General features: G+C 43.7%; 1 protein-coding gene across 2 annotated transcripts in view; it reads right to left on the bottom strand.

Moving 5' to 3' along the window:
- Positions 1-13,517, bottom strand: part of THUMPD1 (THUMP domain containing 1) — a 28,943-nt gene that overhangs the window by 2,247 nt on the left and 13,179 nt on the right. The window contains exon 5 of one of the 2 annotated variants that reach the window (XR_001898099.3): positions 6,925-7,044. The gene's annotated coding sequence lies outside the window, so the exon portion shown is untranslated. Of the gene's footprint in view, positions 1-6,648; positions 7,045-13,517 lie in introns of those variants that run through there. The other variant, XM_009196108.4, reaches the window with a different exon arrangement.

Here is a 13,517-nt window from a genome sequence, read left to right as displayed (position 1 = left end):
AGTAATTATCTTCAGTTCTCTGAGTTCTAGAATTTGTAACATTTCACCTCCTGCTCCTTCCTGATCTGTAGCAGAGCGTCTTATTCTTTTCCTGCTCTATTCAGGGGTCATGTTCCCTTCTGTGACAAAAACATTGCAAATATTTTAAAAAATAATTACGGAACTTTACCTAGAAATTTATACTTCAAATTAAAATGTGGATAAAAAATACAAACTCACAAGGGGTTGGGAAGCCAAGATCTTTTAAAAAATATTTATAAATTTGCATTACGCTATTTGTAATATATCCAAAAATATGTCCACACTGTATGGAAGAATGAGAAAAATATAAGAAAAAAGTCTTAAGGTTATAGATGAAAATATGACATAAAGACATGTTTACATATACACAAAACTGAGAGAGGACAGCTGCTGTAATAATAATACCCAGGTTATATTTCAACAAAAATAAACACAGACTGTTGTTTAGCCCAAGTTTATAAAAATGTTAACTTTTGAAAATTAATGTTCACTTTGCTGCTGAAACTAGGTGCACTTCATGTCACATTTTCAAAGTCCATAAAGATTTGCATAACATAGTCTTCCTGGAATTGTAATTCAAACTGAGAGAATTGAAGTTAGTTAAAAACGCAATACCAAGACACCAATAACAAGAGTTCCCCTTCATATTTTAGAGCATTGCACCTAAAGCAATCAGTAGCAACCTTGGAAATCCATATGGAAAGCAATACAAACTTTCTGGAATGTATAGCCACTGCCACAAAAGGCACACATATTATTTTACAAACATTAGATTTACAAGTATTGGGGGAGAAAATGAATACAAATGTAATTCAGACCAATCCACATATCAAGACTCAGTTTTGTGCAAACAAAACCTCTCTAAAACGCAGCCTCCGAGCTCTGTAGCAATTTCATCTTCAGCCTCACAGTGGAGGTGAGTGCAGCCTGGGCTCCTGGGAGGGACACACTCTTTCTGAGTAGCCTCTGTCTGAAAGGGACCAGAAGCTCTGGGCACAATGGTTAAAGATGTGGATCAAATGCACAAGAAGGACAAAGGCCATCTTGTCATTGGCCAGGAAAACCTCCCCCATCTTGGGCTCTCTTGTCACATCTGACAACTATCTGGATGCAGTTTATCAGTAGTGGGCTTCTACCTACATTAGACCCAATGGGGCCAGTAAAGCTTGGGTTCTGACAGTCGATGGCCATGAGCAAGGGTGAAGGTGGAAAATGCAATGAGGAAAACTTATCCAAGTCTTCAGAGGTGAAGTAGGGAAAGAGTTTAACTGATCTATGAAAATGCAGCCAGGTAAAGGGAAAAAAATTCCAACAAAGATTATCAAGTCATTTCCTCCTTCATAAGCTCAAAAGAAAGAACAGAGTCTTCTTTGATTGGAGGTACTCATGTGAGGTGATTTTGCCTCAAGGCAGTGGCTGCTCCCCATCACTAGACTTTTCCAGATCCCTCCCTAAGAATCTAGTGGATGCTGGTCAGAAGAAATACTCTCATCTCTATAAGGTCACCTTTCTTGAGGGTAGCAGTGAGGTTTTATAATGTGAGAGTGAACACTTTCAAAGTAAAAACCTGTCATTTCTTTATATTTGGACAACCATAAGGACTTTAAAAACATTTCTGATTTGAGTAAATCAATGATCAGCACTCGACACATTTACAAAACAAAGGACAATAGAGTTCTCATTCACATCCTGCTCATGTCACTGCTAGTGACTCCCATACTGCAGACATACCCAAAGAATACAGCCCTTTATTCTGTCACCTAATGGGCTTCTCAGTTTCCCATCACACTAATTTCACACAGACTCCCTGGAGGCAGCTCCCAAGAGCAGAAGACATGGATGAATCAGAAGTTCCTAAAAAGTTATCAAACTGGATGACACAGAACTCAAGTGACATTTCACTTTGTTTTTGTTTTGTCTGAGACAAGGTCTCACCCTGTCGCCCAGACTGGAGTGCAATAGGGTGATCGTGGCTCACTGCAACCTCCATCTCCTGGGCCCAAGCAATCCTCCCACCTCAGCCTCTCCAGTAGCTGGGACTACAGCATGCATCACCAGGCCCAACTGATTTTCTTTTGGAATATTTTTGTAGATACAGGGTTTTGTTGTGATGCCCAGACTGGTCTTGAACCCCCGGACTCAAGCGATCTGCACACCTTTCGGGCCTTAAAGTGCTGGGATTGTAGGTATGAGCTGTGTAATTTCATGCCTCATGACACAGCCCAACGAAAAAGAAGAAACCCTGTGGGTCCAGTATCTATTCACATGGGTGGACTGATGGCTGGAAAACCCCAGCAAGAGAAGCCAAGGCAGCACCCACTACACCCACATATCTTGGTCCTCTCAGGGCACCCTGAGGTGGCCAGGACAAAGGTGGGGGTGGCTTAGGGCTGGGGAAGGGAAAGGAATGGGGATGAGAGTGGGATCGCAGTTGAGGTGGAAGAGAGAAGTGAAGGGAAAAGGAGAGAAGGGAAGGGTGGCCGTTGGGCACCTGGAGGAGGAGGAGGAGAAGGGGCTCTGGGAAAGTATCCAGTTCAAACTAAGCCCTCAAGCACTGGTTGGAGGACCAGCTACAAGTCAGTGAGAAAGTCGATCAGCAAGGCAATGGGACACGCGGGGCAGGAGAGCGGGAGGCTTAGGAGCAGTTGGAGGAAGACCAGGGCTCTGGGTTCCGCCAAACCTTCTCCTGTCTGGTCCTGCCTTAGCAACCCTGGGGCATTATACCTCCTCTCCATCAATCCCTGGCCCCAGAATGTGGTGCCTTACAGTGGACATTCCATGTGGTGCCTGAATTCTTCCACACCCCCTCCCCAACCTGAGAACCCAAGCACATCCCAAGGACAGATCCTCTCTGGAACCTTCTCAGACCTTCAGATTTCTGGTCCTCCCCAACCCAGCTCCCTATTCCTACTTCTGGTCCACTCCTTCTTTCCTGAGCTTGGCTGCAAAACATAAAAAACAAATGATGGCAGGATGGCAGGAAGAACCTCATGTACAAGCAGAGCACGAGACTCCATAGCCCCCTCTCAGCTATTTACAAGCAACAAAACATCAGTAGGATGCAGAAGGTCTGAATAGTGAACCCTCTCCAGCACATACATACCATCCATCCATCATCCTTGTATTTTGGGAACAAATGTTGGAGACACATTCATTTTAAGCAAATATGGTACATTTACAAAAATTAACCGGACTTGTTTTGTTAATCAAGCAAATCTCAATATATTTAAGAGAAATCAAATCACATAGCATATTTCTGATCATATAATTGTGTGAGAAACAATGATAAAAAGCTAAGCAAAAACTTTTATATGCTCGGAAATTAAAGTGCCCTTATAAGTAAGATATAAACATGAGAAAGAATCCAGAATGAAACAAAACTGCCTTTGCACTCAATGATAGGATCATAATATGGCAATAGAATGTTTCTCTCTGGCCTGGGTAATCCACTTTGTGGCACAAGGTTGTGTGGTCTCAAATCACCCCAACCCACCTAGGTATTTCAACATCTGAAATGGAGTGATGATGTCACTAATCTGTGTCATCTTACTGCCTGTGAGTGTGGACTTTAAATTTTGAACCCTAATAAGGGGAAGAAAACCAAATTGATTTCCATGGCTGACCTCCCAGGGATGTCCAAGGATTCTGTACTTTTCAAGAGACAAAGATCTTCAGCTTCTCTCCTGGGCCATTTGGCCACAATACCCAGAGGGTTTGGCTGCCTCATGAGTGATGGGTGGGGAGTGTCAGACAGGTAGACAGAACCCAGGGGCCCGGTGATGAGAACAGACCCCCACTGTCCATCACCTTTTCTGGCCCTGTCCTCAGCTAAATTTCCCAAAGGCCTTCTTCTACCTGATCGCACAGAATGTGCTTAAACTTACTCAGGCCTCTGGCAGCTTAAAACCACTGCTTGAAATCCCTTTACCATTTACTAGAACATAAAGTTATTGTAAACAGGAAATATTCTGTTGATGCTACAAATAGTCAATGCCTTTACCAAAAATAGAAAGAAACCCTAAGAAACAAGCAAAACAAAAACAAAACAGGTATAACAAAACACTGGAATGAAATTCTACCTGTATGCTGTTGCCTGCATAAAGAGCCCCAGATTTGGGTTGTATTAGTTGTAAAAGAAGAGATCAAGTGAAGGGGGGGTTGAAGTCAGATTAGCCCAAAAGTGAATGGTACAGAGTACCATGACGTCCATGAAAGTTTGCCAGGGTCGTCTTGATTATAGCCCAAGCAGAGACAGGGAAAGAAAGGAGATGTGAGCAGAGTTTGAGGCCTCAAACAGGGGAGGTTATTCATGTAGCCTAGGAAAGGTTCCCAGAAGCAGGGTCAACCTCCTTTGCAGGCAGGTCCCTTATGGAAGCAGAGCCAGGCATCTTGGATTTGAGACCAGCTGTGTGACCCTGGACTGATTTCCTTCCATACAATGAGAGTGCCAGCGGCTGCATGCAAAGACTGTCTGAGGATAGGAGGAAGCAATCTGTTGAGCACCTGTGCACCTGCGTATCGTCACCCCCCAAGGGCATCTTTCCTTCCAGAACTCGTGCCTTGGAAGGTCCTCGGACACTAAAGGCAGTGATGACGGTAACATCAGTAAATCATCATTTACTGCTGAAGAGGGAGAGCCAAGGGGTAGGGCTTCTATGTCCTGAACAGGAATGAGTGTCTGGACACTCCTGGGGACAGCTGAGTGACCCCTGTAGGGCTCATAGGTCTCCTGGGGCAGGTCCATCTTCAGTGGCATTGGGCCTAGGCCGGGATGTTGAGGCAGCCACTGGAGCATCAGCAGTACAGGCAGGCACAGAGGCAGTGGATCCAACAGAGGTGGCAGCTTTGGGATGGTCTGGTAAGCAAGTAGTGTCACCAAGCCTGGCTGACCACTACCTCCCACAGAAGATACCCTGTCCCTTGCCTCACACTCCAGCAGGGCAGAGGCTGGCACCTGGAGCCTCATGGAGCATCCCTGAGACCTCTGTGTCATTAAATGGGCACTTGAGTCACTCAGGGCTATTGGAACAAGGAGGGAAAATCAGACCCCAAGATGTTTTGGGAAAGTGTTTAGCAAAGCACATAATACACCCATGACACATGGGCACTGATATTGTGGGAGCTAATATTTTATGAACTCCAACCCTAATCTGAGCACTCTCACCTGTGCAATCTGAAAGAAACGGGAGACTTTCAGGAAAGATAGTGTCTGAGTTTAACTTAAAGGAACTAAAACGTTGGAATTTTTTACACTCCTTACACCCTTCCAAGTCAACTCTTTCAATGCTCCCATCCTTACCACTATCATGTGAGTAACTGGGGCAGTCAGGGATTTACTGACTTAATGTCACTCAGTCGATTCTAAGTTCACTGCTGATTACGTCTGACCAATCTCCTTTTTCCAAACTTCACTCTGTTTAATCTTGCTGGTGATAATTTTGTGCAGCTCTGGGACAAACTACACCTGGTTAAGGATAAAGCAAATCCACGGTGACTTAGTCCTGCTATCATTTCCCATCAATTCCCCACTCTTTTCCTCTGCCCCTCCACAGTCTCCCACATAGACTGACACCATATGTTGGCCTTAATTGAGTCCCCAAGTATTTCAGGCTCTCCCGTGGACCCTTTGAAGGTGGAAGTAGCCATGGGATTTGCTTTGACCCAGGAGATGTGAGTGGAAGTGAAGCATATAACCTTGAGGCAAAAGAGTTGGGAGCCATTGAGACTGACCACCCTCTCTTTCATCTCTCAGAGCAGCTGGCAGGTCCCACATGGAGGCTGCTCCTTTATTCTCGTGGCAGAATGAGGGGATATAGAGCACAGGGGCCAGGAGAGCCATGGAGGACATGCAGCATGAGTGGGAAAGAGCTTTCAGTGTTGTACATTTCCATTGTTTGGGGCTGTTTGTTACCTACAGTGATACCTAGCCCATCCTAGCAGACACGCACCATCTACTCCACACTCTGTGAAGCGGGCTATACTATCTCAGGTTGTAGAGGGCATTAAGTGAAGTAAAAATGCATGTAGAGCATTGAGCCCATGGCCTGGCACGCACAGTGAGTACTCAGTGTCAGCCATGTAGCTTCATAATGTGTACTGTCAGTGCTCAAATAATGCAGCCAAGTGTTACAAAGAAGGAAATGTAAACCTTTTTGCATATGTATTTCTTCAAACTTTATTTTCAAACAGATAGGATAAAACTATGTATTTTTTTCATAGCCAGTGTTTTTCTCTTAATAGTATATTGTTAAAATATTTTATCTCAAGATTTTTTGAGATTATCATTTTAAATTACATGATAATGTTCAATTTAGTAAATAATTTAATTATTATTATTGGATATTTGTAGGTTGCACACAGCATTTAAAACAACTGAAGAAGAATAAAAAATAAGAATGTATTACATATTGTAAAATTAATATGATTTTGTTAATTCTTTTATTCATATGTATAGGACATATATATGTAATACAGAATGCATTTCTTATTATAAGTTATGTTAAAAAATAGTTTACCAGCTGCTGATTTGGATTTCCTTTTCAAATTTTGCAGGATTATAAATAACCTTTTTAAGTATTGCTGGACCCTTATCTGTTTTAGGTTAACATGTCAGCAATAATTCCTTTTGAGTTTCTGACACAAGATAGCGGTTTTCATCCAAATAAGTCAACTACTTCACCCCATCCCTAAGCCACTCAGATAGAAGAAAAAGCCAGTACTGTGACTGCCGAAGCTTCCCCAAGCATGGCCATGCTATGAGATGTGGGACAGCCAAGAACTGGGAACTGCTCAAGGGCACCAGGTCCCATCTGTCTGCACTCACTCACTTTCCTCATGTACTTGCATGGGGGATGTCACTGACTGTTCAAGGGCACCGGACCCCATCTGTCTGCGCTCACTCACCTTCCTCAGGTACTCGCATGGGTGTGTCACTGACTTTACGTGCTGCTGCAGCTCCTTGGTGAGCCGGCCCTGGTCATGGGACAAGAACTGTGGAGTCAGGACAATGAAGAGCTTCACCACCTGCAGAATGAGAACAGGGGCTCATGATAAGTGCCAATCTATTATATAGTTTTAAGAGAAAACGTTTGTCAAATTAGTGGGGAAAAAAAGGTGATGTTTGAGTCTATAGTGGTCATAGAGCATGAGGGCTTCAGAAAAAAACAGGACCAAGTTCAAATCCCTGTACTTTGAATTTGTGCTTCATGCCATGCAAAATTACTTTACCCCTCTTAACCTCAGTTTCCTTCTGTGTGAAATGGAACAATGAAGTTTCATTCCTCATTCAGTTTCTGTCAAGATTTCATGAGATAATACATATAAAACATCCAACTCATTTAAATGTATAATCATTCCTCTCATAATTAGTAGTGGTGAGGTGGGAAATTAAAGAAAAATAAAATTAAAAAGAAAGAGAAATAAGCTTCCCTATATTAGGCTGACTTTTCCCAGAGGCAGCAACAAGCACAGCCCAGACCCAGAAAAAGCCTTGATAATACTATCTATTGTGCTCTGAGGACTCTCCCAGCACTCCCCCAACATAGTGAGAAAAAAAAACAAATTTTCCTTTGTTTTATGGTATGAGTTTATAGATTCCTGTTCTCTGCTAGTGACTTCAAGTATTCTGTTTTATCTAAGTAGCACAGCGAAGGTCATGAGCCATCTGAGCAGACCTGAGCTACAGCCACCTGGGCACCATAGTGAAGGTTACAGGATAAGACTGTGCCTAGGCAAACCTAGATAACAGACATCTGGGTTGCATAGCAATGGTCATGGCCATGTGTAATCCTGAGTTATGAACCTGTTACAATTTAAATAACTGCCTTTGTTCTGCCTCTGCATCCTTGCTTTTATGCCACTATGCTTTGTGCCACTGTAAGCTTGTTTCAGGCTAGCCCACTCCCCTTTTTGAAGTGTGTATAAAAGTCAAGTGCTGTTTTGTTCATCTTTGTTCTGGGCCCAGATTTTGGATGCTGAGTCCGCGGGGTCTGAGTGCACTCAATAAAGATTCTCCTGTATAAACCCCAAGGTCTCTCTTGCCTTCCCAATTTTCCGCAACAGTGGGATCAATTTCACTATTACCGTATATACAGTTCTGTGCCTGAAACCTACAAAGAAAGAAAATGTTGGCCAGGCACAATGGCTCACACCTGTAATCCCAGCACATTGGGAGGCTGAGGTGGGTGGATCAGCTAAGGTCAGGAGTTTGAGACGAGCCTGGCCAACATGGTGAAATCCATCTCTACTAAAAATATAAAAATTAGCCGGATGCGGTGGCAGGCACCTGTAATCCCAGCTACTCTGGAGACTGAGGCAGGAGAATCACTTGAACCTGGAAGGTGGAGGTTACAGTAAGCCAAGATTGTGCCACTGCACTCCAGCCTGGGTGACAGAGTGAGACTCTGTCTCAATTTTAAAAAAAAAGAAAAGAAAAAAAAAGTTAGCCAGGCGCGGTGGCTCACGCCTGTAATCCCAGCACTTTGGGAGGCCGAGGCAGGTGGATCACAAGGTCAGGAGATTGAGACCATCCTAGCTAACACGGTGAAACCCCATCTCTACTAAAACTCCAAAAAATTAGCTGAATGTGGTGGCGGGTACCTGTAGTCCCAGCTACTCTGGAGGCTGAGGCAGTAGAATGGTGTGAACCCAGGAGGTGGAGCTTGCAATGAGCCGAGATTGCGCCACTGCACTCCAGCCTGGGTGACAGAGTGAGACTCTGTCTCAATTTAAAAAAAAAAAAAAAGAAAAAAAGAGTTAACTCAGCCAGGTGCGGTGGCTTATGCCTGTAATCCCAGCACTTTGGGAGGCTGAGGCAGGTGGATCACAAGGTCAGGAGATCGACACCATACTGGCTAACACAGTGAAACCCCATCTCTACTAAAAATACAAAAAATTAGCTGGGCGTGGTGGCGGGCAACTGTAGTCCCAGCTACTCTGGAGGCTGAGGCAGGAGAATGGCATGAATCCAGGAGGCGGAGCTTGCAATGAGCCCAGATCACGCCACTGCACTCCAGCCTGGGCGACAGAACAAGACTCCGTCTGGGGGGAGAAAAAAAAAGTTAACTCTAAAAAGTGCTAGTGATTTGTCATTTTTATTAATTATAACCCTTTTTAGTCACACAAGGCCTTGTACATGGCAGGTGCTCAATAAACACTTGTCGAATCAATGTATGTGCACTCCGGAGCCACACTGTTTAGATTCTATTCTGCCTCCACCACTTATAAACTATGTAATCTGGGCAAGATAATTAACCTCTTTATGTCTGCATTTCCTTCTCTATAAAATATATATAAGAATCCCTAGCTTATTAGGTTGTTGCGAGGGGTGAATGATTTTGCACACAACAGGGGCTTGTTAAATATTAACTGTGATGATCTCCTTCCAAATCTCTATTTTCAGAGCCACAGACGAGTGCCACCTGCTGAGCCTAGTGTGTAAGTGCACATGATCACCAACTATGCTCTTTTCTCCACCCAAGGTCCAAGACTGGGTAGTTAAGGCCTGGAGGTTTCTTCTGCATCTGGCTTCTCAGTGCCCATATAAAGACTTTTGTATTCTCTTCCTCATATTCCTGCAGATGGGGTCCAGGTTGCCCAACACAGTTGGGTGATCCTCAGGGCAGTGACCACCTATGCCAGCCCTATGAGGTAGCTGGAGGATCAACGTTCCCTCCTTCTCAGGCTCTGGGTAGATGCCAAGTCTGGGGTGACCCATGCCCTCAAGTTTCTCACTTTGGAGGGTCACATTTTCCCTTGGCAAGGAGGGTAAAGGTCACAGGAAGCCAGTGACCCGTGACCTGCCTGTGCCATGGACCCCAAACTCCTGAAAGTATGCATTACAGGATATTGAGCAGCATCCCAAGACTCTACTCGATGCCAGTAGCACCTCCTCCCCACCATTTGTGACAATCAAAAATGTCCCTAGGCTGGGGGCAGTGGCTCACACCTGTAATCCTGACACTTTGGAAGGCTGAGGCGGGCAGAGCACCTGAGGTCAGGACTTCAAGACCAGCCTGGCCAACATGGCAAAACCCTGTCTCTACTAAAAATACAAAAATTAGCCAGGCATGGTGGAACACGCCTGTAATCCCAGTTACTTCACAAGCTGAGGCAGGAGAATCGCTTGAACCCATGAGGTGGAGGTTGCAGTCAGCCAAGATTGCGCCACTGCACTCCAGCCTGGGCAACAGAGCAAGACTCCATTTCAAAAAAAAAAAAAAAAATGTCCCTAGATACTGCCTAATGTCTCCTGGGGGACAAAATTGTCCCCTAGTCTATAAACCACTGGTATATCCTCTAGAACAACTGGACACTTTTCCAGGGACAACCAGAGCTCTACAATCCCAGAACTCCCACTCGAAAAATTTATCCTCTAGTACTACTTTTTTAGAAACACTGTCATTTAGAACCAGCCCTCAAAAAAGAAAGAAAAGCATATTTATACTGCCTTGAAGAGAAGCTAACAAAGTTTGACTTGAAGGTTATATTCAGTTTAGCCACACCACATGAGCATCCAGTAGAGTTACGATGTATATTTGTTCCATTCAAACTCAATACATGAGGAGAGAAAGGAAGAGAGGAGCAATTTAAGAAGTGCAGGCTTGTCCACCCTCTTTTGTCACCAAAGTGCAGATGCCCAAGAGGGAAAGTGCTACGCAAGACAGAATAATACAAATACAAATTTTCTCTTTTCCTAGTCAGTGTCAACGCCTTTGGTCCTATGTGAGCATCTTGCTCATGTTTCAATAGTAATTCAGGGACTATTCAATGATTATTCTGAATGCATATGGTTTGTGTTCTATCCACACCCTCTGGTTCATTTGGGGCCTCAGTGTTTGAGAAGCAAGCTGTTCTAGGATTTCTCACCTGTCTTCAGTAAGGCCAGTGGTTAAAAGCTAAGCTCCAAATCAAACAGGCAGGGCCCTGCTACTTACTAATAGTGTGGCCTCGGACACTCAAGATAACCTTCCTAAACCTCCATCAACTCCATCTATAAGAGAAGATTAAGAGCCACCTCGCAAGGCTGTGGTGAGAATTTAATGTAAGTGACTTGCTTGGTGAGATCACCCTGATGAGTGGGAGATGCCTGGTACACAATATCATGAGTGTCAACTCAGCCTTTTATTATTTGGAAGGTCTTGGGCAAGTTCTTTAAACTCTCTGAGCCTCAGTGTCCTCATGTGTAAAGTAGGGGTTGAGAGGAGTCTAAGAATGCTTCTAAAGCCCTTACAACCTAGCAACTGCTCAATCAATATTAGCTGTTATATCATGTGGCTCGTAATAAGCACTTAGTATCATTAATAGCATTTTGTCCCACCTTTTAACATCTTTAATAGCTAAGTTCTCCTCCATCTGTTAAAATGTAAGCTGTCAGAAATTTTTGTTATAATCACTAATGTGCCCCACATGCCTAGAATAATGTCGGGCAATACAGTAGGTGTTCAACAAGTATTTGTTGAAGGAACTTTCCTAAGACTTGCCTCTTCTAGCTTCTATGCTTGCTGCTTCAATGTCCTAATTATCTTGCAGGGAAAGCACTCAGGTTCCTCTCAAAAAGGCCCCATGCAGCTCTGTCTCTCCAGATATGAATTCAAGAGGCTGCGGCACTGCTTGACAGGAGGGGAGGCACTCACCCCAGAGGTGCTGGAGCAGTGGAGGGCGCAAACTGGGCTGGAGCTACATGAGGGCTATGGACACACAGAAGTGGTATATTTAAAGAGCAACATTTATGTTTATTATATGTGGGGGCCTTTCTGCCCCAGGATTTTCAACCTGAGCCCCTGAAGTGCCTCCATCCCACTCTAAATTTTTACAGAGTTTCCCAGTACACCTCATCTTGCCAGTAGTTACCAAAACCGGCAAACTGCTCAGTTAGGTTTTGCTAAAGAGGTGATGATGATTATTCCATCATACCCGCCTCCCCTTCATGCAGGAGAAATCTTAGGGGCTTTAGTAGATGGGTGAGGCTCAGAACTGAGCAGCTCATCTTTCCAACTGTGCTGGGAAGAATCATCTGAGAGCCTCTGTGGGGAATTTATTCCAAGGTGCACTTAATGGAGTCTAAGGAGAAGTTTACAAAGTGTGGCCCTCAAACCAGCAACATCAGCATCATTTGGGAATTTGGTAGAAATGCAAATTCTTGGACCCCACTCCACACCTAATGCATTAGAAACTCTGGGATGAGGCCCATAAATCTGTGTTTTAACAATGCTCCAGAATCTCCAATTTGATTCTAAAGCACACCCATGTTTGAGAACTCCTGGTCTCAAATAGCGTATTTCAGAAGGTGTGCTTAAATACTGGGAAAATCAGTCCAAATTGAACTTAAGTTTCATTGTCATATCATTTCAGAAAATAAATTTTTGTCTACTTATGCAAAGTTTGTCCTCTCAATAGGGAATAATTTGTGCTGATTAGAAAGGAAAAAAAATTAAACCAGGCTCAATGGGGAAAAGAATGCTGCACTGTGATGTCCAGGAGGTTGAGAAAATATCTGACTGCTTCGATAAAGCAGAAAGAACGTTTTACAGTTTTCTGCTATTCACTGTACAACTCTTCACAACCTGCTGTCATTTTGTGAAAAGAAAATTTTAAGAACATCAATTGTCTTTCATTCTAGATTATAGATGAAAATGGCAATGTTCTACCACCTGGCAAAGAAGGGGAAATTGCCCTCAGACTAAAGTCTACACTGCCCTTCTGTTTCTTCTCTGAATATGTGGTATAAGGATAGAAAGTGCTAGTCATGCCTTAATACAGACCTCGGTCCAAATTTCATTTCCACCATGTCTTGCTATGTAACCTTGGGCAAACAACAAAATCTATTTCATTAGCAGTAAAATGCAGAGACTATCATCTATCATCTGAGTATTACAAAGATGAAATTCCAAATGTAACAAACCAGTTGCAGTAGTTATCCTCAGAAAAGACAACTGGACAGGGTAGGATGGGGGTGCAGTTGGGGGGTGCTAGAGGCAGAAGAGTGGCTTTTTATTATACTCTTTGGGACCTTTTGTATTTTACACTAGGAACTACTTTTTTTAAAAAATTAATTTCCAGCCAGGGACAGTGGCTCATGCCTGTAATCACAACATTTTGGGAGGCCGAGGTGGGAGGGTGACTTGAGCCCAAGAATTCAAGACCAGCCTGGGAAATATAGTGAGACCCCGTCTCTACAAAAACATAAAACATTAGCCAGGTGTGGCGGCACATGCCTGTGGTCCCAGCTACTCAGAAGGCTGAGATGACAGGATTGCTACAGCCTGGGAGGTCAAGGCTGCAGTGAGCTATGATCAAGCCATTGTAGTCCAGGATGGGCAACAGACTCTGTCTCAAAATATAAAATAAATAATTTCCTTTAGAAGTACAATTTGTCACTTAATAAGTGTCATACCCGTCTCTGTTCTGACCAAACTAATCCCCAAATGTCATCTGTGATTCCTAGGACAGTCCAGAGAAAACTGCTGCCATGGTAAAGGGAGATTTTTATGTCACTG

This window comes from Papio anubis, chromosome 18 (assembly GCF_008728515.1).
Source record: "Papio anubis isolate 15944 chromosome 18, Panubis1.0, whole genome shotgun sequence".
NCBI classification, from domain to species: domain Eukaryota; kingdom Metazoa; phylum Chordata; class Mammalia; order Primates; family Cercopithecidae; genus Papio; species Papio anubis.
The sequence above is the reverse complement of the archived record's forward strand: the minus strand, read 5'-3'. Positions and strand labels throughout refer to the sequence as shown.